Below are 26400 nucleotides of genomic sequence, written 5' to 3' on the forward strand. Positions count from 1 at the left end.
TGAGAGCTCCTTAGACACACATGATAACATAAAAGCAATTTCCCTGTGTTACTGTGGGCCTACTCTGAAAAAGCATGTACACCAAATTGGGCCCTGAACATCATTTGAAAACTCTAACAACACAAAATAATAGTAAATGCATGTAAGGTTCAGTTTAGACTATATGGACGACTTACATTGAGATTGCATTAAAATTCTAGTAACTCCATGACAATCCCTGAAAATTCCCTTGTGGAAATAATAAAAGTACACAGTAGATGGAAATTAGGTTTCAAATAGAAACCAGATTGTCAGTTACTCTCTAGAGATACTCTAATTGGTCTAATAAAGTATACTGTAGCTGTGCAATTTATCCACGCTTTTTCAAGGACAATTTAAAAAAAAAAAAGATGAATTGATAACATTTTGATTTGAAACATGCATTTAATGTCGCACTGTAACATCACATGATAAAAAAAAGAGATTGCATAAGCAATATATCATTAAAGCAGCATTTGACAGATGTTTGAGTATTTACTAAAAAAAATAATACCAACTCTACCCAATTTGGTAAATTGCCCTTGGAGAGTATCAACCTAAAATGTCGTTGGACGTCTTCTTCCTTATGGTCCTGTATTGATTTTGTAATCCAGTGTGGGACTGATAAACATATTATAACTGAGCATTCTAAACTCCAGTGTATAATGTCAACCTGTGACATCATATCCATTTAATAATGCTGATTGCTTCAAACAGAAGACCCAATGTCGATTGCATCATAGATAGACAATAGATCGTCTTAATAAACCAGACCATAAAAATATAGATCAATAACCCAACCAGAGCCCTAACGGTTTAACCCCAACTGGAATAATAATATCATAGCTCTAACCCTAACAGCAACCCAAAGCCCTAACCCTAAATAAATGTTGGGACCAATCAAAATGACCTTGGTTGTGAAAATCAAAACAACAATACTTTGATGAAAGCCAAATGGCAGTTACTGTATTCAACATAGCAACGTTGTGGTCGAAATGGTTAACTCAAAATAAATACATTTTATGAAATTGTAAACTCCAGGTTTTTTTTTTATATTAATGCTTGTCCTCGTCACTATTTTTGCAAACTCTTTTAATAGGATACAGTAGATCAGCTGCTGGCTAATTTGGGTTGGAATCCTGATCTACTCAAAGATAGGGGTTATACAACATAGTACGGTAAGAGGTATGGTAGACTATGAGCACTGGGAACTAAATAAGGAGAATAAAATGTAGAAAATGCTGAGATCATACTTATTTTACAGTGGCATTTGGTCATAAACATGACAAATACAGCTCACATTCACAACCTCAACTGGTACCCATGTGTAATGTTGGCACATTGTTTGCCAAGAAGTTGGACTATGAAAACATACATGCTTGTTAGATTTAAAATGCTGTAATAAACAGTCTGATAAAAGTATACATCTGTAAATAAATTACCATCCACAAACTCACATCTTACGATTTATTGTGATGCAGCAAATTGTTATTTTAATTGGAGGTACTCATTTTTGTATAGGTCACTAAATAATAAACATATTGAAACTGAGTTTGATAACTCAATGGTATCTTCTGTGATTTTAGTTAAACGTACAAACGCACAACCAGTGATGTATCAGTGCAGCACAGAAGAAAATGTCCTAAAGGACCAGTCTTGTAACTATGTCACGGTGAAAAAGTGATCACAACATTGATCGGTGCACTTGAGTTTACAAAGATCCCCATGAGGTGCCATGAAACCAGCTGCCATTAATTAAGGGGAGCATGGAAACTGCAGATATAATAAAGACAGACACGTGTTTTCCAACACACACACATATCAGTAGTCCTTACAATGCCAAAATATTTGATTTTGCTCCATCCCACCTGCTCCTATGGACCAGCCTCCTCTGGTTTAACCTCAATTATGATGAATTTCACAATTTTATATCAATTCCTAAACCCAATGCTAGTTGCGACACTCAGTGTGCAAAGCCCCACTGCTGTAGTGCACTCCCTAACCTTAATTGCCTAAATGAACCAAAGTGAGTGGCGCTTTTCAGCCATAGTGCATGGGTATTCACAAAATACCAGAAGGCAGTGTGTTCATGATTAATTTCTCAACCTCCACACATGGATTGTAAATATAGTGATTTTTAGATTTTAGGTTCTTTTGACCTTGCCCCCTGTGCTGTTTATCGTTCATGCTAAGAATACAATGTTTTTCCTCTATTGTGGTGAGAGTTTGATTCTGGGGTGTTATACAGTTGTTGCCTTTTCAGTTTATTTACTAAACAGCATATTTTAGTTAAACCCTTTTTCACAATTTAGATCAAAAGATGACTACAAACAATTCTTCAAATTCCAGTTTGATTTTTAGCTCACCACATTTTTTTTTGGTCTAGTGAACAAACCCCCTCAAAGCTTTTGTAAATAAATCATTTGTTGTGATTCTGATTATCCCAAATGCGTTGTTTCCATGTTCACTCACAGGCATTTCCTTGAAAACTTACCGATACATTTTTAATGTGATGTGAATTCTACAAGAAACAGATGACTCAAAATTAATTGCATTCCTTTATCTAGAATTGCATTGATATTCCTTCTGAACTCTCCATTCATAACTAAAATACTGATAATTCTTATATCACAAAATAGAGGTTTATTGTAATGCTGTTTTTCTCCATTTTTACTATACTTTTTAAATGTGCAAATTCACTTCATTAAACACTGGCTGCAGCCTTTCAGTTATATTATCTGTAACTGAATATATATTGGGCTGTTTACATTAAGTGTTTAGTCTTTTTTATGCTCAATATGCAAATTTTCATTTATTTCCTGAATTGATTTTCTTTCCTCTTAATGCATGATAAATCTGTTTGCACCACAAATTATCTACCGGGATATTATTTTCACTGATAGATTTGCTCATCTCTGACCTTTAATGAGATTATTTGTATCTGACGACTTAAAGGAAAATGAGTTATTTCTAATGATATATTGCAGGCCTGTTTTATTGCACTGTTGCTTGTAGACCACACATACATATCAAAATCTTGCTTTTAATTTAATAAACTTTTGTTTCCCAAAAAAATACACTACCCCTGTCCAGAAGATATATTTGTCATGCAATAGCAATGCAGACATCAAACAAAAAACAACCCCATGCATAATCCCAATGGTTTTTGCATTATCAAATTATGCGAATTGGATATAATGAACAATATCTGCCTGAGCATATTGATGGAAGAGAAACAGAGTATCAAGACTCAAAGCTATGTATGAGAATGTTCTTATGAAGTTCTGAGTGTAAAGAGTAGAGGACTAACATTGCTCATCCAATTGTGCACTAATGGAATAGATATATTGTATTTATAGTTCAACACCATTTCCCAAACAAAACAACCCCAAATTATTTACTTGAAAACGGATATTGCAATATTTAAAGTAATATTTACCGCTTAACTGTCTCAAAGAGATATTCCTTAAATTCATATTTTTCCTAATGTGTCACAATAGGTGCATGTAGGTCGCACACATTGATAATCCCAAAGGAGATGACTAGATGCTTAATATAAGGGGCAAGATTGGCCATTACAAAAATAAATATGGAGAGGGGACTCACAGAACATATATTTCTTAATGTGTTCCCTGCTGTTGAGACAACAGTTTAATAAAATACACAAAAACGGATCAGCAAAATCTACAAAATAAACTATCTCCAGTAAACATATAAGTCAACAAATGTACTATCTCTAATAAACATTTATGTGTTTGAGCACACCATATTGCCATACGAAGATATGCTTACTGCTATGCCTATTTGTCTTAGAGTTATTTGTGATCAGCCCAATCACTGTTCACTCTCTAGTAAAATTCAAGGAGTGTCATATAAACTTGCTTTACCACAACCTCAACCATCCCAGCTCATTGATCCCAGCCACAATGATAATTATTGATGCCATATTTTTTTTTTGTTAGTTTACAGCATCAAATCTGGCATGGATGTTCACTAATTACACAGTACTGACGCACCACCATTCATACCTTGTTGATGTTTGCAGATGCTTCCCTTCCTTCCAACCAGTTTCACAAAGAGCCGAAGATGGGTTTACAAGAAATGGCTAAGAATTAGAACTTAATGTGGCCAAATATCTCATCCCAATATTTTGGAAACAAAGCACATTCACCCATAAGCCTATTATTAACAAAGATAGAGTAGCTGTGCTCCATGAATGCATTGGTGTTCAGTTCTGTGGACTAGATACATTTACTATAATATACTTACACAGGTTAGTCCCGAGCATTTTATCTTTAAAGGTTATCACCTTCTGGTAGTGTGGAGCTAGCTCACTCATTAAATACCCCCTGTCCGCACCTGATAATATTTTATCCAGCTGGTTTTCACCCCTTAGCATTTTCTTTTTTTTCTGAGTTTTCAATAGTGTGTGATGTTGTTTTTGTTAAAAAAAAAAAAAAAAACAGGTACAGTGTTGTGTTTCCCTATATATCCTCTGGTTATACAGGATTGTAAAACTTGTATGTTACGATGGTAACTGGGATTCTTTTTCATCTTGTACTGTGAAACAAATGTATACAGTTCATGATCTTGCCACAATGTCTGTTACAGGTATCATCCATACTATGACCTATGATGATAAAAAAAAAGTTATTAACCCAAAGAAAAATGTCTTCAAATTGCTCCAGTTTGAGCTCATATATGAGCTATTGGATTTCACCATTAAACTCTTGAGCCCTGGAAGCAAAATGGAACCATTAGTACTAATGCTGGGTTAGTTAATATCTGTTCTGAGCAAAGTTGAATTTCAGACAGATTTTCGTCTCGTGCTAATTAAAGTCCCGCTCATATTTGTGATACAAGGTTCACATCCGTACTAAACTGGTTCATGGATTGCAGGATAAAACTTACCAGGAAAGGTTAAAGGAACTTAACATGTATAGCTTGGAGGAAAGACGAGACGGGGGGATATGATAGAAACATTTAAATACATAAAGGGAATCAACACAGTAAAGGAGGAGACTATATTTAAAAGAAGAAAAACTACCACAACCAGAGGACATAGTCTTATATTAGAGGGGCAAAGGTTTAAAAATAATATCAGGAAATATTACTTTACTGAGAGCGTAGTGGATGCATGGAATAGCCTTCCAGCTGAAGTGGTAGAGGTTAATACAATGAAGGAGTTTAAGCATGCGTGGGATAGACATAAGGCTATCCTAACTATAAGATAAGGCCAGGGACTAATGAAAGTATTTAGAAAATTGGGCAGACTAGGTGGGCCGAATGGTTCTTATCTGCTGTCACATTCTATGTTTCTATGTTTCTATGTTTCTACACACAAAGACCCAAGCAAGCAAATCAATAAAAACCTCAGCCAAATAACTATTGCATTGAGTAAGCACAAGGATACTTGCAGTAGTATACATATATCTCAAGTAAGGTTTTGTAAAGGTTTGTTTTCATACAATGGTCTTTAAAAGAAAAAAAAATCACAACAGATAATGTGATTGGTGTCTCAGATTCTGCACTACCTTTCTTCAGAGCTTACTGAGCTAGAACTTATTTGTAACACCGTGAGCTGTGAGCTGTTACAGATGCACGTCTCTTCACATTGATTTTGAAATCAGGCTTTGTCTGCAACTACAGAATTGAATATCCTGCCTCTTGCAAGAAATGCAACATTTGTTTGCTTCTATAATATGTTCTCTTTCACTCTTTTTTTTGTTTGTTTGTTTGTTCCAGCTTTTATTCCTTTTTTCGTACAATATATGAAACGTTTCTAAGGTAAATAGCAAGGAAGGCCAGTATTTTTGTTAGTATTTTATGGATTTTTAGTGAGTTGTGCCATGTCTTTTAGGGGAGAATACTAATATTCCCCATTACATTTTACTTTAGATTGCATTCAAACTGTGCATTGATATTTTCACTATACTGGAAAAATATCCTGCTATTTTTTCTAGAGATCCCATGGAAAAACATCTACTTTGGCATAGGTATTGTCACCATTTCCTATAAAGGAATTAAAAATTAAAATCATAAAGAAAGAGGGAACAAGAAACATAGTTGATAAAAAAAAAGGTTAGGACCCTACACATGGCAATTGTATTGCCAGGTTTTTATTTACCGATATTAGCAATCATCGCCATTTGGATGGATCAAGTTACGGACCATTGATATGATTCTATGTGTGAAATGTAGTATAGTTGTACCATTAATCGATGTGAATAGTTAGCAAAGAATACCAGTGGTTATAACGGTTTTGCACCTTTAGAATATATTAGCTCTCTCTAGCCTTCCCCGACAGCATTTGAGACAGTCTTGAGACAGTCTTGAGACAGTCTTGAGACAGTCAGGACTAAGCGAAGCATTGGTCGAACAATAGAAATCAACTACTATTTAGAATGAGGTATTAAAATGCTATGAGTACAGATCAGCTAATCTTAGAGGCTTAACAAAACTGTAGGACAGAGGTCAATCTAAACCTCTAGCTTTCCTTACATCATTCTAATGAGATTTTAGAGAGCTACAGAAGGCTAAACAAATCTGATACCTTAGCTGGATGACATATTTCCACCAGATGGCAAGAATAAGGAGAGTTCCCAACCTGAAATAGTCCCTAAAAGAATATTACGTGTATATAAATCCTAAGTAAAGTTAAGAAAAATCTGATCCTAATGGATATAATAGTTGTACACTGTAAAAATATTTGAAAGCTGAGCAAGCATATAGAGCATGCACCACAATGGTATGGTTGCCCTTAATGTGTATTAATGAGATTTAGCACAGGTCATCAGTGTTTCTCATGTTACGTTGACAGCACTGGGAATTAACCAAAGGAAACTGCCAGATCTGCTTTACTCTTTGTTCACAATGACATACAGAGTCTACAGACTATAGATGCAACCTTGCATGTCAGTATTCAGTAACCACTCAGGCTCCATATCCGTATCAGTGGCGATGTGTGAGTGAAGGCAAATGCTTTATAGAGCCAAATAAGTTCAATTATACTGCTTTGCAGCTTACAAAAAACATACAAATGTGTATGTGTATAATAGTTGAAAATAATCATTGGACTTTAGAAATTAATGCTAACATATTCAAAATAGTGTATAGATAGCAAAATGTTACAAAGTAATTGTAAAGCAATTGGAGTTTTACAGAATACATCAACATAGGAAAGGTATATTTTGTATTTACACTAAAAAAAATGTGTATAAGGAAATAAAAATCGATACATACTTGTATCAACAGATATTACACTTACAAAGAAACTAGTGATCCCACGGTTAATGTTGTTTGTCATATGGACCTTAAAGCACAATGTTTCTGTTCTGGAGATCAGCATAAAATCTGATTTAATTTATTCAATGGCATTATGTAATTAAAACTTAATAATGTACAGTACAGCTGATTAATGATATGTATTTCAGAAAACCGGAAAAGCTGGAATAAAAAGGGAATGCCCTGAAGAATGAGAATGGAAAGCCCAAGAGGGTTTATAAACTCAAACTCATTTTTCATGCTTCCAAATGGCATGTACAACTGTGTCATTGGAGAAGCATATACCTTTCTTCCACTGATCTCTCTCCTACCCTCCTAGAACATCACAATTTTAGTTATACTACAAAAAAAAAAGTTGTGTTTGTACCTGAAATGTTCCTTTTTATTGTTCTGGCAAAGCCCATGTGATTTTTTTTTAAATCCTGTTAGTTTACATAAAAGAACACCATATCATGGTCTCTATTTCCCAAGTGCTCACTTGAATATTTGAAATGTGTCAATGTTATTACTACAATATCCAGACAAGAATTGTTTCTAGTGGGTGCTTCTACTAAGTGAGATATGAAGATGTAATTTATCTTCTATATTTCAGTCCACATCTGAGTAATTAAAGTCTAGAGTGATTAAAGTCTTACCTAGATATGTCGCCTTTTCAATTTGTGATTTCAGCAGATCTTCCTAATCCATATTAATGTTTAGCTGCTTATAGCATATTCCTGCATTTAATGTAATGCCTTAAATTTCTACCAATGAGGCTTTTACATTACCTCTCACGTCATCATCTACCATAACTAACTCTGATTTAAAATATAAACTCTCCTCCCCTCTAATATTTTTCTCTTTCCTAAACTATTTAAATCAATTTAACTTAGCTGCCCAGTAATGTGTTTTATCCCATGACTTTCAGTAATATCAACATTTCATGCAGCCAACAAATCTAGAGCCCCCATCAAGCTTCCAGCAAATAGATTACTTGAGGTTTACAGTCTATATTTTTTGCACTTCATTCATTTTTTTTTGTTAATTTATTCCAACCATCTATACATATTCTCCCCACCTTGGACCCTCATCCATTCATAATCGAACGATCATGTGTATAAAGACTGCCCTTTCTAAGTCTTAATAGACTGTGCTACCAATTTATTATTAAATGCAGTCCTTCTTGTTGCATCACCCATCATATAATTCAGGTTATTATTCATCCACACACTGTACAATAAAAATGACCATCATTCTTAGTTACGTTGTTTTTGGCAGCAATTCATCATACGTATGACCTTAGCATAGGGGGAATGAGTAGAGCTCTTTAAGCATTATTTGATGCTCTGTAAGTCTTCCTGCCAGTGTAACTGAATTCGTTTCCCAGTTTCCTAGTCTACTAGGAACAGTTATTAGTATCCCAAGAAAGCAGTTATGCAGTTCAGTGTCATGTCGGCCTAATAAGCCGAATTAATTCCTCTGTCAATATTCAGTACATTGCCTTTTGTTCATCACTACTCCTGATCCCTATCCAAGTCATTACTCGCTTCCAGTTTACAGCATCTCAACTCCTTTCACCCTCAGTAGCCTTATTTTGTAGACAGTAATCCACCAAATATGAAGATGATACCTGCATCATCATTACTTTTCTTACTATTAGTATTTAAATACCGCCAACAGATTTTGAAGCACTTTACAATTATAGAATTGGGATATTTGACAAGTAACTGACATACAGAATACAACAGAGACAAGAGGTGAAGAAGACTTTGCTCAAATAAGCTTACAATCTATGAATAAAAAATGAATGTGCCTTTAACTATATGCAGGTTAGACAATTTGAAACAAGTAAAAGAAGTAACTAAATCAATGCAAACATTTACGGCATATATACTGTGTATTCTGCTACCACCTAACAATATATTGGGAATAACATCCTACTTGGACAGTGCAATGTAACATTTTTAATATAAAAGAAACAAGAATAAAAATACAAGTGTCAAACTATATATCAAGCATAATAAAGGGCAGGCTACATGGGCCAAATAGTTTATATCTCACATCAGATTCAGTTTTGGACTTCAACTGTTCTCAACAGTATTTTTGCAAATTGGTTCTCTTATCGTTTTGAAAGCTCAATTATTACTACATTTTCCGAGAAGATCCTAGCGTAGCTTGAAACATAATGGTTTAGACATGCTATTTGTTTGAAAACCTGTCTCACTTATTCTTAAAGATGACAGGAGATTTGCTCTTCTTGCAGTGACAGACAAGTCTGACCAAATTAGGAATTATATTTCCTTTCTTCCCTCCTTCCCCCGTAAATTAGCTTCAACTCTGTTCTTTCTTCCACTGTAGATTCCATTCTCCAGCCTCTGAACAGGAGGTTTCTACATTTCTTTTATCCTCTCCCTACCACCTGTCCCTTTCATCTTTTTCCCTCCTATGCTATCCAATTTCTTTCCACCAGTCTTGTACTCCCTTATTGCGTACGGCCAATTTCTCTGTCTTCTACTGTTTTCCTCTAATCACTGCCCTATGTTCCTATTCCCCTTCACTTCTAAGTTTCTCCAACACTTTGTGTACTCACTTTCTCAGTACTAACTCTCCCTTGACCCTATTCACTCTAGTTTCGGCTTTTTGGATTCTATTGAAACGGCCCTTACTAAAGTGACAAATTACTTTCCATTACTCTGTACTTTCCTGATTATCATCCTACCTTTCCCAATGCTTATTCAGTGTCTCCTCTGGTGCAACATCCTTCTCTCTACCCTCTCTGAAGTCCCTTGAGGCTCAGTCATTGGCCCATTCTTGTTCTCTGTTTATGCCATCTCACTTGGTAACCTTATTGGCTCCTTTGGATTTCAGGACCATCTATATGCTGACAACATTCAGATTTACTTCTCCTTCATTGATCTCTCTCATACATCTCTCAAACTATCACTAATTAGCTCTCTTCTATTTCTAATCAGATGTCTTTTTTTTTTTTCATAATCTTCCTAAAATGGAATGTCTCATTTTGCCTCTTCAGATATTCACCTTTATCTATCTCCATGAAATATGGAGATAAATGGTCCATATAATATCTATTAAAGGTCTATGGAACATCCATTACCCCAACTCCCGAAACTCGCTGCCTTAGAGTTACTTTCTATCCAGGTCTCACCTTTTCTCACAATATGCAGTCTGTTTCCAAATAATGTAAGTATTATGTAACTTATATTACAATTGAAGAGAGGGTCAGCACACAAATCAAGCCCCCTGCCTCCCTCCAACCCAACTGAAACTCTCAGCCTACTAATGACATCCACGTTTGTATGAAATTGACATTTCTAATGCAAAAAGTTGAACTGTAACGTTGTCAGTCTGGTAAGCAAGTGGCTGGGCCCGCAGTCTTAAAGCACCATAACCTTTGCAAAAGGCTGAGGTAGCGATTAGATATATTAAAAGTCAGGTGAAAGTCTAATCATTATCAATTTGTTTATGCACTAATTTGAATAACGAGCATAGAAAAAGTTACTTGCGCGCTATGCCTAATATTTACGCACATTTGAATAACTGGAGGTTTTTAGTATCACTCCAATGGCCATTAACGTGCAAGCTCACCTGCCACGTCAAGGCAATATCTCTTAAGTGAGTCCTACACTAACACTTTAACTTGCTTCTTTAAGCTGAAAGGCAAAATTGCTAATGAGACAGAGAGGGACATTTATCTAAACCCCTACACACTTATAAACTCTTAACAGGGAACATATGGGGTGGGCTGCATTGTAACATGGCTGTGTAATACAAAAACAAAAAATATAAGATTAAGCTCTGAGCTCAAACTATCACTACTTACAGTAGTGGGAGTTTGAGCATATGGTTTAATTTTGTATGTGTGTATGCACTACTTTTAACTCCTCTAGACTGGACAAATAAATTCTCAGCAGCATTGACTGATAAACTGAGTTTAAAAGTTACTCGGATCTTTAGGAGTCATCAGAAAATATCAGGTTATGTTAGTAAAAAGTCCACTGTGGTGAAGTGAAAAAAAAAGATTTGCAAAATTTAGACCACAATTTCCAGGTTGAAATACTATTAGCTATGAAATGCAGCTTATCAATTTTGACTTAAATTTAGAAAAAAAAATCACTACTACTTGTAATAATTTTTCAATAAAACTCATTGAGCCTAGAGATACCACCATGGTTGTCCAAGTTATCCAGAAGTCCTACATAAAATGTGATTTAAAGGTACCTGAATTCATTTGATCTCAAGACTTGGATTAGCTATGTGAATAAGGAAACCACAATTAGAGCGATACCATTACAAATTCCTAACTCTTTCTTTAATAGGGTGAATCTGCATATAACAAATTTATATGGAGATCAAAATGAATAGAATCAAAGACATAAAATATAAGGGGGTCTAGGTGTCCCAGACTTCAATAACTATTATATAGCCACTAACACAGTGGTTGCCCTTAAATTCAATCAGGACACAAATTTGCCAAAATGGCTATGGATGAAAGGAGAATCATTATCACCCTATTTATTGAAAGAAGTTTTATGTTTACCATCAATACAAAGACCAGAGCAAGTAAATTGGTTTCCCACGACTAAATTAACAATTTAATTATGTACGGAAAATATAACTCTACATAAGGGATATTCCAGAGCTATGCCATTATCTGTATTCACCTCTCTCAATCAACATTTAAATATTGATTTGAATTTATGGTATTTGTTTTCCATAAAGCATATAAATATTTTTTCAGTAAAAATGTGTTAATTTCCTTTATGAAAGATAAATATAATTTAAATGATTCCGTACTCCTCCAATATAATGTATTATAGCTAAATACAAGAAATATATTTAATATTACTAGTATAGTTAAAAAATCAGATTCTTTGAAATTATCTAATTTAGACAATATTTATTTACATAATCCTAACCAGATACATACTATTTCTATTTGTTATTTCCACATGTCTTCTGGCCTAAATCAAAAGTTAGAGTTTATGTTTGCCTGGGAGAAAGAATTGCTATTATCCCTTTCTATATCGGAATTGTATCGTTTTACAAGGGATGACTCAATGTGCAAACCATTTTGAAAACTATTTTAACGTTTTGTATAGGTGTTACTTGGTACCTACAAGGGTTAAAAAGATTTTCCCATGCACATCTGATATTTGTTGGAATTATGGAGACTATGTCCCATATCTAGTGGAATTGTGCTAAATTAAAAATATATTGGAAATGTATCCAGGGTCGTCTTTCCGCATGGGCACATGGGGCAATTGCAGGGGGCCCCACAAGCATAGGGGCCCCACCACAATGCCCATCTCCCTCACCAATCCAAAGGCCCTTCGTTAGGGGAGAGAGAGGGCTGGAGGGACCTGGAAGGCAGATCTCGCCCCCCGCGAGCATGCTGGTTGGAGCATTGCCGCACTTGTTGCCATGGCAATGCATTCTGCTCACTTGAGGAGTGAGGACAGCCTGCAGCCTACATTTTTTGTACAGTATGCACTATTGTTGTCTCTTTGAAATTTATTTTATGGTCTACATATTGACGAAACATCTACCTTACAACATATCATCACGTATCCCTAAGTGGGGATTGTACCACTGCACGCTATTCATACTAGAGCTGGTTATAAGCTCTTAAAAATGTGAATATTACTATATTAGACTTTTTATACTTTTATTATCTATCTCTGGGATATATTGCACTAATGTTTTTTCCTTTTGTTTTTACATATGGATGAATACCCTGATCTGACACTGTTTTCGAAGAATTATTCCGGACATATTTATCATTATTTTTTTTAGATATTGAATTTTTTTATAGATTTGTAACTATACTTTGATTATTCTGTTTTGGTGCAACCTTATCTCCTCTTTTGTTTAGCTTTTTACTTACTTGTGGGGCTTAGAGGGAGTCCGACCATTTTAGGTGTTACATATATTCTACATTTTGTGTTTGGTTTTTAGAGCGCTGATCCTTTTCCATTTAGTTACAGAACACTACTCACCAGGGCTGGCAGTGTCCCTCCCTCCTTCATCAAAGATAACAAGAAGGGTGGGAGGGACATGAAGATTGTATTAATGTATATTTATTATAACTTTAAAAAAAAAACATTTGCTACTCTGCAAACCTCACATACAGCACCTTTCACACACACAGTACCCCTTACACACATGCACACAGCACCCTTCACACACAGCACCTTTCACACACACACAGCACCCCTCACACACAACACCCCTCACACACACACACACACACACACAGATCCCTTCACACACAGCACCCCTCACAAACACAATAATCCCCTCACACACACACAGCACCCCTACACACAAACATATATTCTGCACCCTTCACAACAGTCTGTGTGTATTCAGCAGTCTGTATTTATTCAGCTCTCTGTGTGTGTGTTTGTATTCAGCAGTCTGTGTTTGTGTGTGTGTGTATTCAGCAGTCTCTGTGTGTGTATATTCAGCAGACTGTGTGTATGTATTCAGCAGTCTGTCTGTGTGTACTCAGCAATCCCTCTGTGTGTGTACGTAGCAGTCTGTGTGTGTGTATTCAGCAGTCGGTGTGTGCATGTGATCAGCAGTCTGTGTGTGAATGTGTTCAGCAGTTTGTGACTGTATTCAGCAATCTGTGTGTATGTATTGTATGCATGTATTGTATTTGTTGAAGGTGCCAATAAATATAAGCTTAATTTGATCCATTATTTCAATTTGTATTCCTGTGAGTTGTTGTGTAGGTAGGGCCATAGTGCACTGTTTTGCCTTAGGACCTATAATGCTGTTAAGATGGCACTGAACGTTTCCCGTAATATTCAGACTAAAAAAGAATATATATCATTGATTATTGAAAATAAGCGTTACAAGTTGGTTATGAAACAATTGCCTGCAATATATGTGCAATTAAGACTCTTATGGGACTCTTGGGAGAAGATTGTTAAAACAATATATTCTATACATCATCACTGTAATGTTTGCCATAATTTGCTTAACTTTTAAATAAAAGTATTTGAAAAGATCGCCATTTTAAGTATTAATTTGTGATAATTAAGTTGGGGACTTGTAATATAAAGTCATTGTGAACTAAAATTCTTATCATGCTCAGTCAACCATGGGATTGAGTAATTTTCTACATAAGCCGTTTAGCTTAGTAGTTGTCTCACTATTCCATTGAATCAGATGTATACTGTAATTGTAATCAGCCTCAGCCAGAAACTCACTGAGCATGTTAGAAGTTGTACTCCAGCAGGATCAGACAATCTCTTGCACTCAATTTGATGGGACATATATTCCCAATAGAATGCCTTATATTTTTTCCTGACCTCTGTGCCTAGGAACGGCCGAGATAAAAAAACAGAAGTAATTTATGATTTTTCTTTATCAGGGCCTTACATTTAAATTGAGAGAATTTAGAATTGAGCAGTGGGAGCTTGACACTATGTATGTAACTAACACAGCCAAGGGCAGGCTGTCCAAAGAGCGCAGAGCAGAATTAACCCGAAGGTGACCTTAGACAGTTGCCTAGGGCCCTGGGGAGAAAGACCTGGATCCAAACGTTTGCTTGTCTCCATTTACCATTCCTATGTGAAGAATGAAGGTGTGTGCTGTGTTTCTTGACACCAGATGCAAATATTGCACAGATCTGAATATTGCCAATTAAAAACAGTATTTCTGTTGGCTGGCAGAGAGCCAAGGATGGTGTCCCTACCCACAGAAAATGCTATTTATATCTGAAATTAAACATCTTTAAAATATAGATTGCAGAGAAAGGGTCTTAACACCATCTCAGTCAGATCAAGCAGTTATGGTGCTTGTAGTCACCCTTAAACCACGATGCTCTGTGTTTAGTTATCACTGTGGCTGATGCTGCAGCCCTCTGCTTTCTGCACTTTGTCCAAGCAGTTTTACTGAACGAGTAATGAAGCAGAACAATTTGATCAATTGTGTGTTTCGCAACAAGAAAATAACAGGAACAATAAAGGAACAAAAAAATATATATTTTTTTTCTGTAATTGCTTAATTAGAAATTCAAATTCAATTATATATCCTAAACAACAAGCTATTTTTAAACAATAAATAAATAACAATGTATTTATCTCAGGCTGTTTAATTTAAACACAACTATTGTAAACAAAATTCCAAAATTAACCTAAACAAAAAGAACTAATTCCCCAAAGTCTAAATATTTTATTCCAACTGATAAACTAAAACCTCTGTCCTCTGGACCAGTATAAATGATTTTTAGAACATTAGGAATCTTTTTCTGCTTGTCAACTCGCCAAGCAGTAAATTTGCAGTTTTTTCACTAATGTGAATTGTGGTGAAATAACAATTGCCTTAGAAAAAAGAACATGGGACATGGAGTATATATTTTTTCCCCAGAATGTTAGCCTAGTTTGTAGTTAATCAACTACTTAAAGATACATGTAGGTACTTTGTCTTATGGTAAAGCCAAAGATTAGCAAAACTTGACAAATGGCAGAATGATGGCTGTGGGCATCAGGGTGATTCTCACAGATCGTGAGACTTATTCTTATGGAGGCTCTTGTGGGATCCTCCATAGACATCAGTGTTGTACTCTCATGGATGCGCAAGAGTACAGCATTGACTTTTCTCCTGCGATATGCTGTGCCACAAGGGACAACTTTAGGTAAGAATAACTACCCTAGACTGCTCCCACAGGCCTCATCAACCCAAGTGGGGATGTCACCTTACAGTGGCCTTTACAAAAGACCCTCAAACACTGACGATTTAGGAAAATGACTGCAATTTGTTGTAGCACTAACTCATTTTATTATCAAAATGTATCTAAGCACAAAGCAAGAAATAGCTAAAAAAAAAAACAAAAATCACCAAACGGTTTCATAGGTTTCCTACACAATCTATGGCTTTTTCGATAAAGGCATTCTACTGTAATTGAAGTCCCTTAGGAACGAAGCCTTGGCAGTAACTGTTATGTAGAAATGGGTAACATTTTCTATTGGATTACTTAGATGACAGAGTAATGATGAATGGGAATGGAGGTAGAGAAAGCATCAATCATAGTGACATTGTGACAAGTGTCAGTTAATAGCATATTTTAATGATTTGGGTTTGATCTCTGAAGATAGTATTGTTTCTCAGAATCACTGCTGAGCACAAAGAGGGATGTCACAAATAAATGTAACCCTTCTGCATCCAGGGAGCTCATATTACATATTCTGAGGTTTTCTGGAAATGCATATTAAATTCAGCTGGTTAGTTGTGTACGAATGTAGCACAACATTGGTTTTCCATTTGTTTTGCTGTCAAAAGCAATACAATTAGAATATATAGTTGTTGTTAGGACAAGGGTTAGACAAAATCCCTTGTTACCATGACAGTCCTCAAAAGGTAATTGGACCTAAAGGGGTTGGCAATGTCATTGCATAATATATATTTTTTTTATTTAAGATTTTTTTTATTTAAAAAAAAAATGCTTTTTGTTTTGTAATTTTATGTACGTAATTATTTATGTATGTAACCGTCTTTCTTAGGGTTTTTCTTTTCGACACACAACACACAGGTTCATAGTACAGGACAATATAATGCAGAGCAAAGAAAAAGTGGGACCACTAGTCAAAAATATCCCTTATTGGGAGGCAATATATATTGACATGTTGTTTTGAACTACATACCTCCTCCACTAAAATCAAATGTTATGTAGCTCTTTAGACAATCATAAAATATTCTATCCCTCGTAGTTGTTCGCACATGATAAATAAGGGTTTTAGAAGGTTAAGTACATGTAGATTCTTGGCTACTTCAAACACTAAAAAAGTACTTAGGTTCAAGATAGATAAAAAACAAACTAATACAAATCCCACAATTTCACAGGCAAGCTTGGTCCATCAGTCCCAGTCCATCTTGTCGCCATATGTTTTAAGTCAAAGGGAGCAAAGGAATGGACAAGGGAGGAAACAAGGAAATTCCACACTCAGCTAGAGATTAACTAATTAATATCTGACATTCACATAGTAAGAACAGTCATAATAACAGGTTGTTAACCTCCTGTGGCATCATGGGAGGGGTTATGAACAGCAAAAAAAATATTTTGGTGATTTCAGTACTCTGAGGTTTCCTATCGAGTGCAATAAAAAGTAAACATGTGACCAAAATCCCTGAATGACATGATAAAGGGTGGAAATTACTCCTGGTTTCACTATCAAAGATGAGATTCCTCCTTTTGGGATCTGTTTCCAGGTAGTACATATCTGGTCATTAGACCTGCCACTGGCAAGTACAGAAAGATATCTTGGCTTTGGATGTTAACTTTCTCTTTCAGTTTAGGGTTTAAGTTAACTAGCTCATTCTTCTCCAGAAAATCTTGTAACGTGGAGATCCCACTTTCCCTTCATTGTGCTAGGTACAAGTCAGGGGCTAGGAAAGTTAGTGCCTCTATGAAAGCTTGTCTAAGTATAATGTTTTGGAGTTCACAGGCAGCCAAATGCTGATCCCAAATATCAATAACATGGCTAGTAGTTGGGAAGACTTTGGACCTGGTTCTCCAAAGTCTTTTTGGGAGCCACATGTAATCTGTCACTGATTTAGGGGATATATTACTCTTCTCTATCATAACCCAATGAGCGTCTGTCACAGGAATATGTCATTAAATGGCTTGTGCCAACACAGACGCTGTATGGTAATATCTGATATGTGCAACTCCCAAGGCTCCCCTAGAGGAATGAAAAAAAGAGAGTGTAATTAGCTAAACAGGGGAGGGGAGAGGGCAGTGTTTGTTTCCATATAAACCTTGTAAATAATTGTAAAGATATAGAAAAGGAGGGGCTGGCAATGGTAGCATGTAAAATCATTTTAGTGTACTAATTCTCTCAATGGTAAATGTTTCCAAGCATGTAAGCCTGCTTTTGTTTGATTAAGAAGCGGCTGGTGGTTTAATTAATATGCTTTTAAAACAATTTTAGGGGTGTGAACTCCCAGATATTTAATAAAGTATTTGCACCAATTTGAAGAATATTGTGTCTTAAGTGCCTCTAAGTTTGGAACAGGAATTCCCACCAAAAAAGCTTGAGTTTTTCGTACATTCAGTCTGTAGGATAGCTTCCCAAATAGATTAAGTAAACTATGTAGTGCTGGTAGAGAGACCCTGGATTTGTGATAGTTAGAAGAATGTCATCCACATATAAAATTAATACATATTCTTATGGAGTACTCCCAAAACATTTGTCTCGCTTTACAATGCTATATCTAGAGTTTCCAAAGACAAAATAAAAAAAAAAATGGGGATAATGAGCATCCCTGATAAGTCCCATAATCAGAAATGGGGAGGATGTGTATTCTGAGTAGTAAATTGTGCTGTGGGGGATTTATACAGGGCCATGATGGCCATAATAACCTGTAGTGGAAACCTTAATGACTATAATGCAAGGGCCTGTCAAAAGCCTTATCCGTGAGCATGAGCAGGCCCACGTCTGTGTTTGTTTCATAACATGTAAGAGGTTTAATAGTTTGCAGTTGTTATTAGATCCCTGTCTTGGTTTTACGAAACCCAACTGGTCAGGATGTATGATATACGGGGTTATGAAGGCTAATCTATTAGCTGAGAGCTTCACATTGCATTTAAACAATAAGATGATGTGGGACCTTGCCATGCTTTTTTTAAATTGATAATGTTGGCTGTTAACATCTCGGGAGGCAAGTGCACTGAGCTCACTCTTTCATTAAATATCTTATTTAAATATGGACTCAGAGTGTGTGCACATTTTTTATAATATAATCCTGGTATCCCACCTGGACCTGATGTTCTCTAGCTTGTGATTTTTGGATATAATCATTGCAATCTCTTCCAGAGCTATTGGTGCCATAAACGTTTGACAATGCTCAGCAGTCAAACGTGGAATCGAAAGGTAAGCTAGAAATTGGGAAATGTCCTTCTCTGAGGCCATACAGGTGTTAGGATCTTTTCCCAGATTGTATAATTTAGAATAGAAGGTAGTGAATTCAGATGCCATAAGTTTAGGGTTAATAAATTTGTTACCAACACCATCTAACAAATACAAGATTCCGGATGTAGTTTGCTTTGGATTTGAGTTGCTTTTTCAACAGGGATTCACCATGTTACTCTGTGTATAGTTCAGCTTTTGAGACACCACAAATTAAACACAGTTTGTTGCATATAATGCTCTTTTAAGTAGGTTTTGGAGTTTTTTCATATGAGCTAAAAAAGCGTGAAACTGGGATTTGTGCAGATTAATGGCCTGTTCCAGGTGTATCAAGGGCTGGTGTTCTTTCATTCTATTTATTTATTTTTTTTTTAAATAAATGAGGCATGCTTTATAAATATTCCTGTAAAATATATCTTTATAGGCTAACCACACAGAGTTTATAGACGTGAGCCCCTCATCATTGCGTTTTAAAAAAATCATTTAAGTTTCTCTATATATCCTCCACCACTTTAGTATTCTCAAGTGCCTTTTGTTGAGTAAGTATCAATCCATTTCAAAACTATTGGGGCATGATCGTACATTGTTATCTGACCTATACCATACCAAAAACCTGTCTATTCATGTGTATGTATAATTGGACTGAGGTATATTAAAATGCAAAATGTCATTTTTTAGTCTAAAATCGCTAAACAGAAACTACAGCCGGATTCCAAATCAATTATTTTTGCCTACAATTTGCAAGTCAGTTTTTCAATACATTGTTTAGTGCATAAACCATTATTCAGGAGGTGAAATTGAGCAGAGGTCATCATATATTAGATCTTTAGAAGTTTCTGGACTATATATCCTATACACCTTAACAATGTTATGGTTTATTGACTGTAAAGGTTTCATGTGTGATGTATACGTGTGCGAACCTATTAAGCCTGGGATTTGTGGCTATTGTCTTTCAACGTACCATACCAAATAAATATTATAGGTAATCATTCATAATCAATGTCATTCCAAGATTATAATCCACATAGTTTCTATATCAATGCTACCATCATATATTCTAGATTTTGCATGTATTAAAAAGAATGGAATAGTGTAAGCCAGTGAAAGCTCACCTTGGAACCTGAGATGTTCCTTCACAATATCCAGTTTGGGTGACAGAGCATTATTTATTTATAAAATATTTTTATTTATAAAATATTTTACCAGGAAAGATACTTTGAGATGTCACTCGTTTTCAAGTATGTCTTGGGAGGTCGTTCCATAATTGCGGTGCTCTGTAGGAAAAGGAGGATCGAGACACTTTCTTTTTGTATTGAGGTAGACTAAATAAAGTGCTGGTACTGGACCTGAGGTTATAGGAGGTGGGAACAGCTGGGGAGAGCATTCTGCTCAGGTAGGGTGGAAGCTTCCCAGAAAAGCTCTTAAACACAAGGCTGGAAAGATGATAGGTGCGTCTGGATTCCAGTAACAGCCAGTTTAGTTATTTTAGCATGTCACAATGGTGGGTCCTGCAATTAAATTGTAGCACAAATTGGAAGAACGAGTTATATAATGTATTAAGTTTATTTAAGTGGGTTTGCGGTGCAGGTGCATATACTACATCCGCATAATCAATGATTGGTATCAGCATTTGCTGTATAATCTTTTCCTTTACTGTAGGGCTTAGGCAGGATTTGTTTCTCTGCAGGGCACCTAGTTTTGGATAAAGTTTAGATGCAAGTTTTTCTATGTGGAGGCCAAAAGATAGATTGGGGTCTAACAACATACCCAAGTATTTGAAAGAGTGGACTGTGGTAAGTGTGCTATTTGATTTTGTTTTGATGGATAGGTGGGAATTGTGTAATTTGTTTAATTTAGGTACTGTTCCAAAGTTCATTGTGACAGTTTTGTCAGTGTTTAGGAAGAGTTTGTTTTTTGTGATCCACTTTTCTACCTCTGTGAACCTCTGTCTTGGAGCACAGCCTCAAGCTGCGTGCGGTAGATTGGATTTGTTGCATAGATTACTGTGTCGTCTGCGTACATTTGTACATTTGAGGATTTGCAGACATTAGGCAGATTATTTATAAATAATGTGAATAGTAGGTGTCGAGAATGATCAAAACCAGGTTAGCGGACAATCACCAATACCTGAGTGTTTTAGTTTGTGTAATAGAATGTCGTGATCTACTGTGTCAAAGGCCTTTGCAAAATCAAGGAAAATAGCTCCAGTTAGGTCTCCTTGTTCCATGCCAGTTTGGATGTCATTGCAAACTTTTAAGAGGGCGGTTGTAGTGGAGTGATTCGGGCAAAAACCCCATTGTTCAAGGGTCAGATACTTATATTGTTGGTAATACTCACATAGTTGCATATAGACGCATTTTTCTAAGATTTGTGACAACACTGGGAGCAATGATATTGGGCAATAGTTAGAAACCAAAGTAGTGCCACCACTTTTATAGATAGGCACTACTTTTGCAGTCTTCCAAAGTTAGGGAATGTACCAAGACACCAAGATTCATTAATTAGGGTTGTGACAGGTTAAGCAATTGCCGGTGCACTGAGCTTCAACAGCATTGCTGGGATTTGATAAGGTCCAGACTGGTTTTTAATTTTTAGATTATTAAGGTGTTTCTTAATGACAGTAATATGTACAGGTCTAAAATAGAACTTGTCTATATTGTGTCTTTGCAAATTTAGTGGGGCCTGATCCCCATTTGTAGTTTCAGGATATATGTCATTTATTGGCTTGGCAATCAGGGTAGTGGAGCATCCGACAAAATAATTGTTAAAGGCATTTTCTACATCTAAGGGAAGTTACAGGGTTTGGTTATCCACTTTGACAGTGGAGGGTTGGGTGTGGATTGGGGGAGTTTGTAATTTATTTATGACTTTCCAAAAGTTTTTAGGGTTTGATATGTTATTGTTCAGATTTTCACAGAAATATTGGGCCTTTGCCAATTTTGTTTGTTTTGTGCATGTATTTCGCCATTGTCTATATGCACAGTGATCGTTCATAGAGCCAATACGCTTGAACTTTGACCACAATGAATCCAGAAACTGGTACACTTGGATGAGGTCAGCTGTGATCCAATTCATATGTGCCCCTTTTACTCTCACCTTACGCAACAGGGCATGCAAATTCTAAAGAACCAGAGTTCAGACTGAAAGAATTCAACTGCACAGTCTAGATCTGGGATAAAGTTTAATCTGTGTCATGGGAGGTTCTTGATGTCATTTAGAAAGGATTCAAGATTCAATTTTTTGAAGGACCTGGTGATTTTAACCTTGGGAGAGGATTTAGTAGCCTTTATTTTGCGCACGCAGTACACTAAGCAGTGATCACTGAAACTGTTAGGGAGAACACCTGCCTCCTGGATTCTATCAGGGGAAGTGGAGAGAATCCAATCGAGCAGGGTATGGTTATGGCTTTTAATGTTCATGCAAGTGGGGGAGGAGATGAATTATGTTAGCTGCAAAGTCTTAAACAGAGAGCAAGAACTATTATTTTTAGGATTATGGGATGTGTAGTTTATAAACGTAGGCCTTTAGCATTACATTTAGACAGAATTGACTCTTTCAAGGAAAACTAGAGTATTGCAAGTTTCAGGGTCATCATGTCAGATTAGTGAATGAGTGAAGAAGGAGGTTTGGGTTATGCTTGTGAAAATCATAATTTGGGGAAAAAAAGCATTTTTTATACACAGTACTCCTTCCTGCACACATTCTCCATCTGAGGAGCAACAGTAATCTGTGCAGTGAACAACTACATACATGTCAGCTACTAGTATATAACTAACGCGGAACCAACTCTTCAGCCAGCTATACCCTAAATTAGGGATAGGCAGCCTTCGGAACTCCAGATGTTGCGGACTAAATCTCTCATGATGGTCTTGCAGCCATATAACTGAAAAAGCATTATGGGAGGTGTAGTCTAAAACATATGGCGTGCCGAACGTTGCGTACCTCTAATTTAAATATTAGTAGTCATTAATTGTAGATAGTACTGTCCTGCCAAGGAGTAAATACAAAAATCAAAAAGCACAGCGGATCATTCTAGCTCTATTTTTTTCTGGTTGGATGTTTGAGGTAGTATCTTTGTCTGTGCATTTACTAGTGCCTTTTTTTGTGTGTTAGATTAGCTTCTATTTATGAGCAGCTTTGGTTTATTTTACTGTTTGTTCGCTTTAAGTGGATTTCCATAATAACCTACCTTTTCTCAAAAACAGTATTCTCAGTTGACAAGTTTCCTAGTTAGACATCTTTTTAACAGTAATCTTGAGCAGTATCCGGTCCTAGCTATTGGAACATTGGTAAATAAAGTGTTCAGAGCTACCTTACCTATATTAGCATATCATTTGTATTTTCAAAAGTGTTTATGTATGTAGGTGCATATATATTATTTTTATATATACATATTTCATGGTCTGCCTGTTGTAGCCAGAAGATCATATTTCATCATCTCATACTACACAGATGGTGATGTCATTTGTGCAATTATTTCCATAATGAATGAGGAATAATGTGCGGATCACCTCTGTGCCGTCTGGGAGCCTAATCCTGTGCAGACTGGGACATACATGTTGCAGTGCATCCAAAACTAGTGAGAGTTACACTCCTGAGTGGTACCTTCTGCCATTTTAATGATGACAGCTGCTGTCCAGGACAATAACTCCTACTAATCTAAGGCAACACTGGGATATGCATGCCCCAGTTCTGCCCAGAAACTAAAACCTTCCCTGCCCTAACATACTAAGCTACACAATAACCCCTTCATTGCCGTAACACACTAAACTATCACTACACATTCACATTAATCCCATACAGTACCATAACTATTTACCCTCAATCCAACCGCAACACTTTCACTAACTCTAACCGAAAGATATCATCTGGAATAAAAGATACACAACAGCAAAACATGCATTGAGGGAGAATAATGCCATCTTGGGGTTCTGGAGACCATTATAAACCACTCAACCATCGGTCTCATGGTCTGTTATAATGTCTCCAGAACCCATTCATTGTATCATTTATAACTCACTGCTTGCCACAATATATCAAATATAATAAATAGCAAAGAAAACATGTAAAGGTTAACAGCTTGTGTGAATAGATTTGGATATAAGGCTGTTACATGTACACCTGTTATTCAATAACCCAGTTTGGTGTTCAGTTATTCCAGTATAATTGAGTTTGTGCATAAATAGAAGATTAAACAAGCATAATGCTAGTATTTTTTAGTAGAACGGTTGCATAGAAGAACCACATTTTAAGTATGGAATCAGATTTGCAGTGGGGCTATGGCATTTTGGATTTCTGATTAAATTAATATTTCTCCTAGCAAGTACCTATAAACCTGCCCCACTGCCTTAGCCAAATTCCCTTGCAAGGGGACCAGCTACAAAAGCAAACCCACAGATTTATAGAGAGCAGTGGTGCATTAAGGAGCAATCTGTACATTGCTGTGTGTGCTGGACTATGCAAGACAAACTCTTGATTGGAATATTTAACTGAGCTCACTGTTTTAACAGTCTACCTGTGTGTCACCCATCTGTCCTTCTGTGCAATAAGTACCAAACCACACAGAGCTAGACTGCATCTTGCCTGCCACAATTTTATAAACCACCCCTATAATTATCAACCTGTGGGTTTTAGACATTTTATTATAGAAGTACAAACACCAGCAGACATTTAAGAAGGACACAGTTTCTAGTCTAATAATGAAGGTTCTATGTGTAGAACATGCTTCCTCGGATACAATAAAAATCTAAGTCCTCTTTTACTGTGCCTGCAAGATATCATTACTATATACTGGCACTATTACCCAGCGAGATGTGTATGTATGCATGCTATAAATAATAGCATAGCAATGTTGCTGCCTTCTTCTAGTAAGACACCTTGTGACAGTTGATCCTATGTACTGCATACTGTAAATAACTACAAGTATAATGATGCTACAGTGACTCTATTGATTTATGAGGGGCTTGTAGAAAATTAATGGGGAAATATTATTTTCTGTGCACAAGGACAAACTGAACTGACTCACAGATTCAGACTTAAACCCTTTCGAGCTAGTTTTTAAAAAAAGGCTTCAATGTGTCATATTACCCTGTACAGACTGGGCAATGAAACGAGTATAGAAACACCGTCTTTTATATTCACTGGCTTATTATTGTTACATTATCAAGTGATACAATTACACACAAATAAATCATTAGCTCTTGATAAAAGTTTCTGGGTTAACTGTCTGAGTTAGTTCTTACCTAGTTGGTCGTCATTAAGGATGTCTGTTATCCTTGCTGTAGCATCCCATGTATGTAAATTCACCATTAAACTGATTTAACCCTGCGTGTGCCAGAGAGCGATCACTATCCCATTCTAACCCAGTGCAGGTAACGTGAGGTTATGTCTCTCTTACCTGCTATCGGTCTTTTAACTCCACACACTGCTTCCCATTGTAACAATTCTCCGGTATATAATTCCAGAGGCTCCCAGACCTTTAGCCTTTCAGTTGCTGCATTGTATTGAAAGCTGGGTAATGAGAATGAAGAAAAATAGCCCAGTGATGTCTTATCCTTGTATAATCTGGCTGGTCCAGGAGTAAGAACTGCAATAAAGCATCTGCTTCAGTTTGTGCTTCAGAGTTCAATGGGAGCTCTCACAAGGATGGGAATGTGCTGGTTAGAAACAGCAAGTCTGCAGGAAGCTCTCCTAGAAATCAGGTTTGTGGTTTCTGAGAATATCTGCCTATCCTGCTTCTTTTCTGCAATGCTGAGCTAGCAGAGTCCAGGGATCAGAGTGATAGGTTGGAGGTCCTCTCAGTGTCTGTCAATGGAGGTAGTGATGTGCACTAGCAGGGCTGTAAGGCTCTGTGATCTGCTTTAGTTAACATCTCTATACAGATCTCCTTGCTGCAGCTTCACTCAGCTGCACTATATTCAAAGGCCCACAGCACTGCCTACTGCTTAACACATTAACTGCCATTTGTGTGGAGCATTGCTAAATCTCTCCTTTTATTTGTAGGAATATCCTGCAGGTAATTAGGTGCCCCCCTACCCCTCATTTATTTGACATCTGAATTTTGTATTTAATGAATTTTAAACATTTTTTTAAAATAAAACAAAAAAAAATCCTGGAAATTATGTAATACAAACTTTATAAATATTGAGATTCAAGCACAGACTGATAGTTATCATTTATA

General features: G+C 36.3%; 1 protein-coding gene across 4 annotated transcripts in view; it reads right to left on the reverse strand.

The window, feature by feature from the left end:
* The window catches only part of WSCD2 (WSC domain containing 2), a 326034-nt gene extending 299944 nt beyond the window's left edge, over nucleotides 1-26090 (reverse strand). For 3 of the 4 annotated variants that reach the window (XM_063454212.1, XM_063454209.1, XM_063454210.1), the window contains exon 1: nucleotides 25618-26090. The gene's annotated coding sequence lies outside the window, so the exon portion shown is untranslated. The other variant, XM_063454211.1, reaches the window with a different exon arrangement.
* Nucleotides 26091-26400: the final 310 nt, after the last annotated feature.

The sequence above is a fragment of the Pelobates fuscus genome, chromosome 5 (assembly GCF_036172605.1).
Source record: "Pelobates fuscus isolate aPelFus1 chromosome 5, aPelFus1.pri, whole genome shotgun sequence".
NCBI lineage: Eukaryota > Metazoa > Chordata > Amphibia > Anura > Pelobatidae > Pelobates > Pelobates fuscus.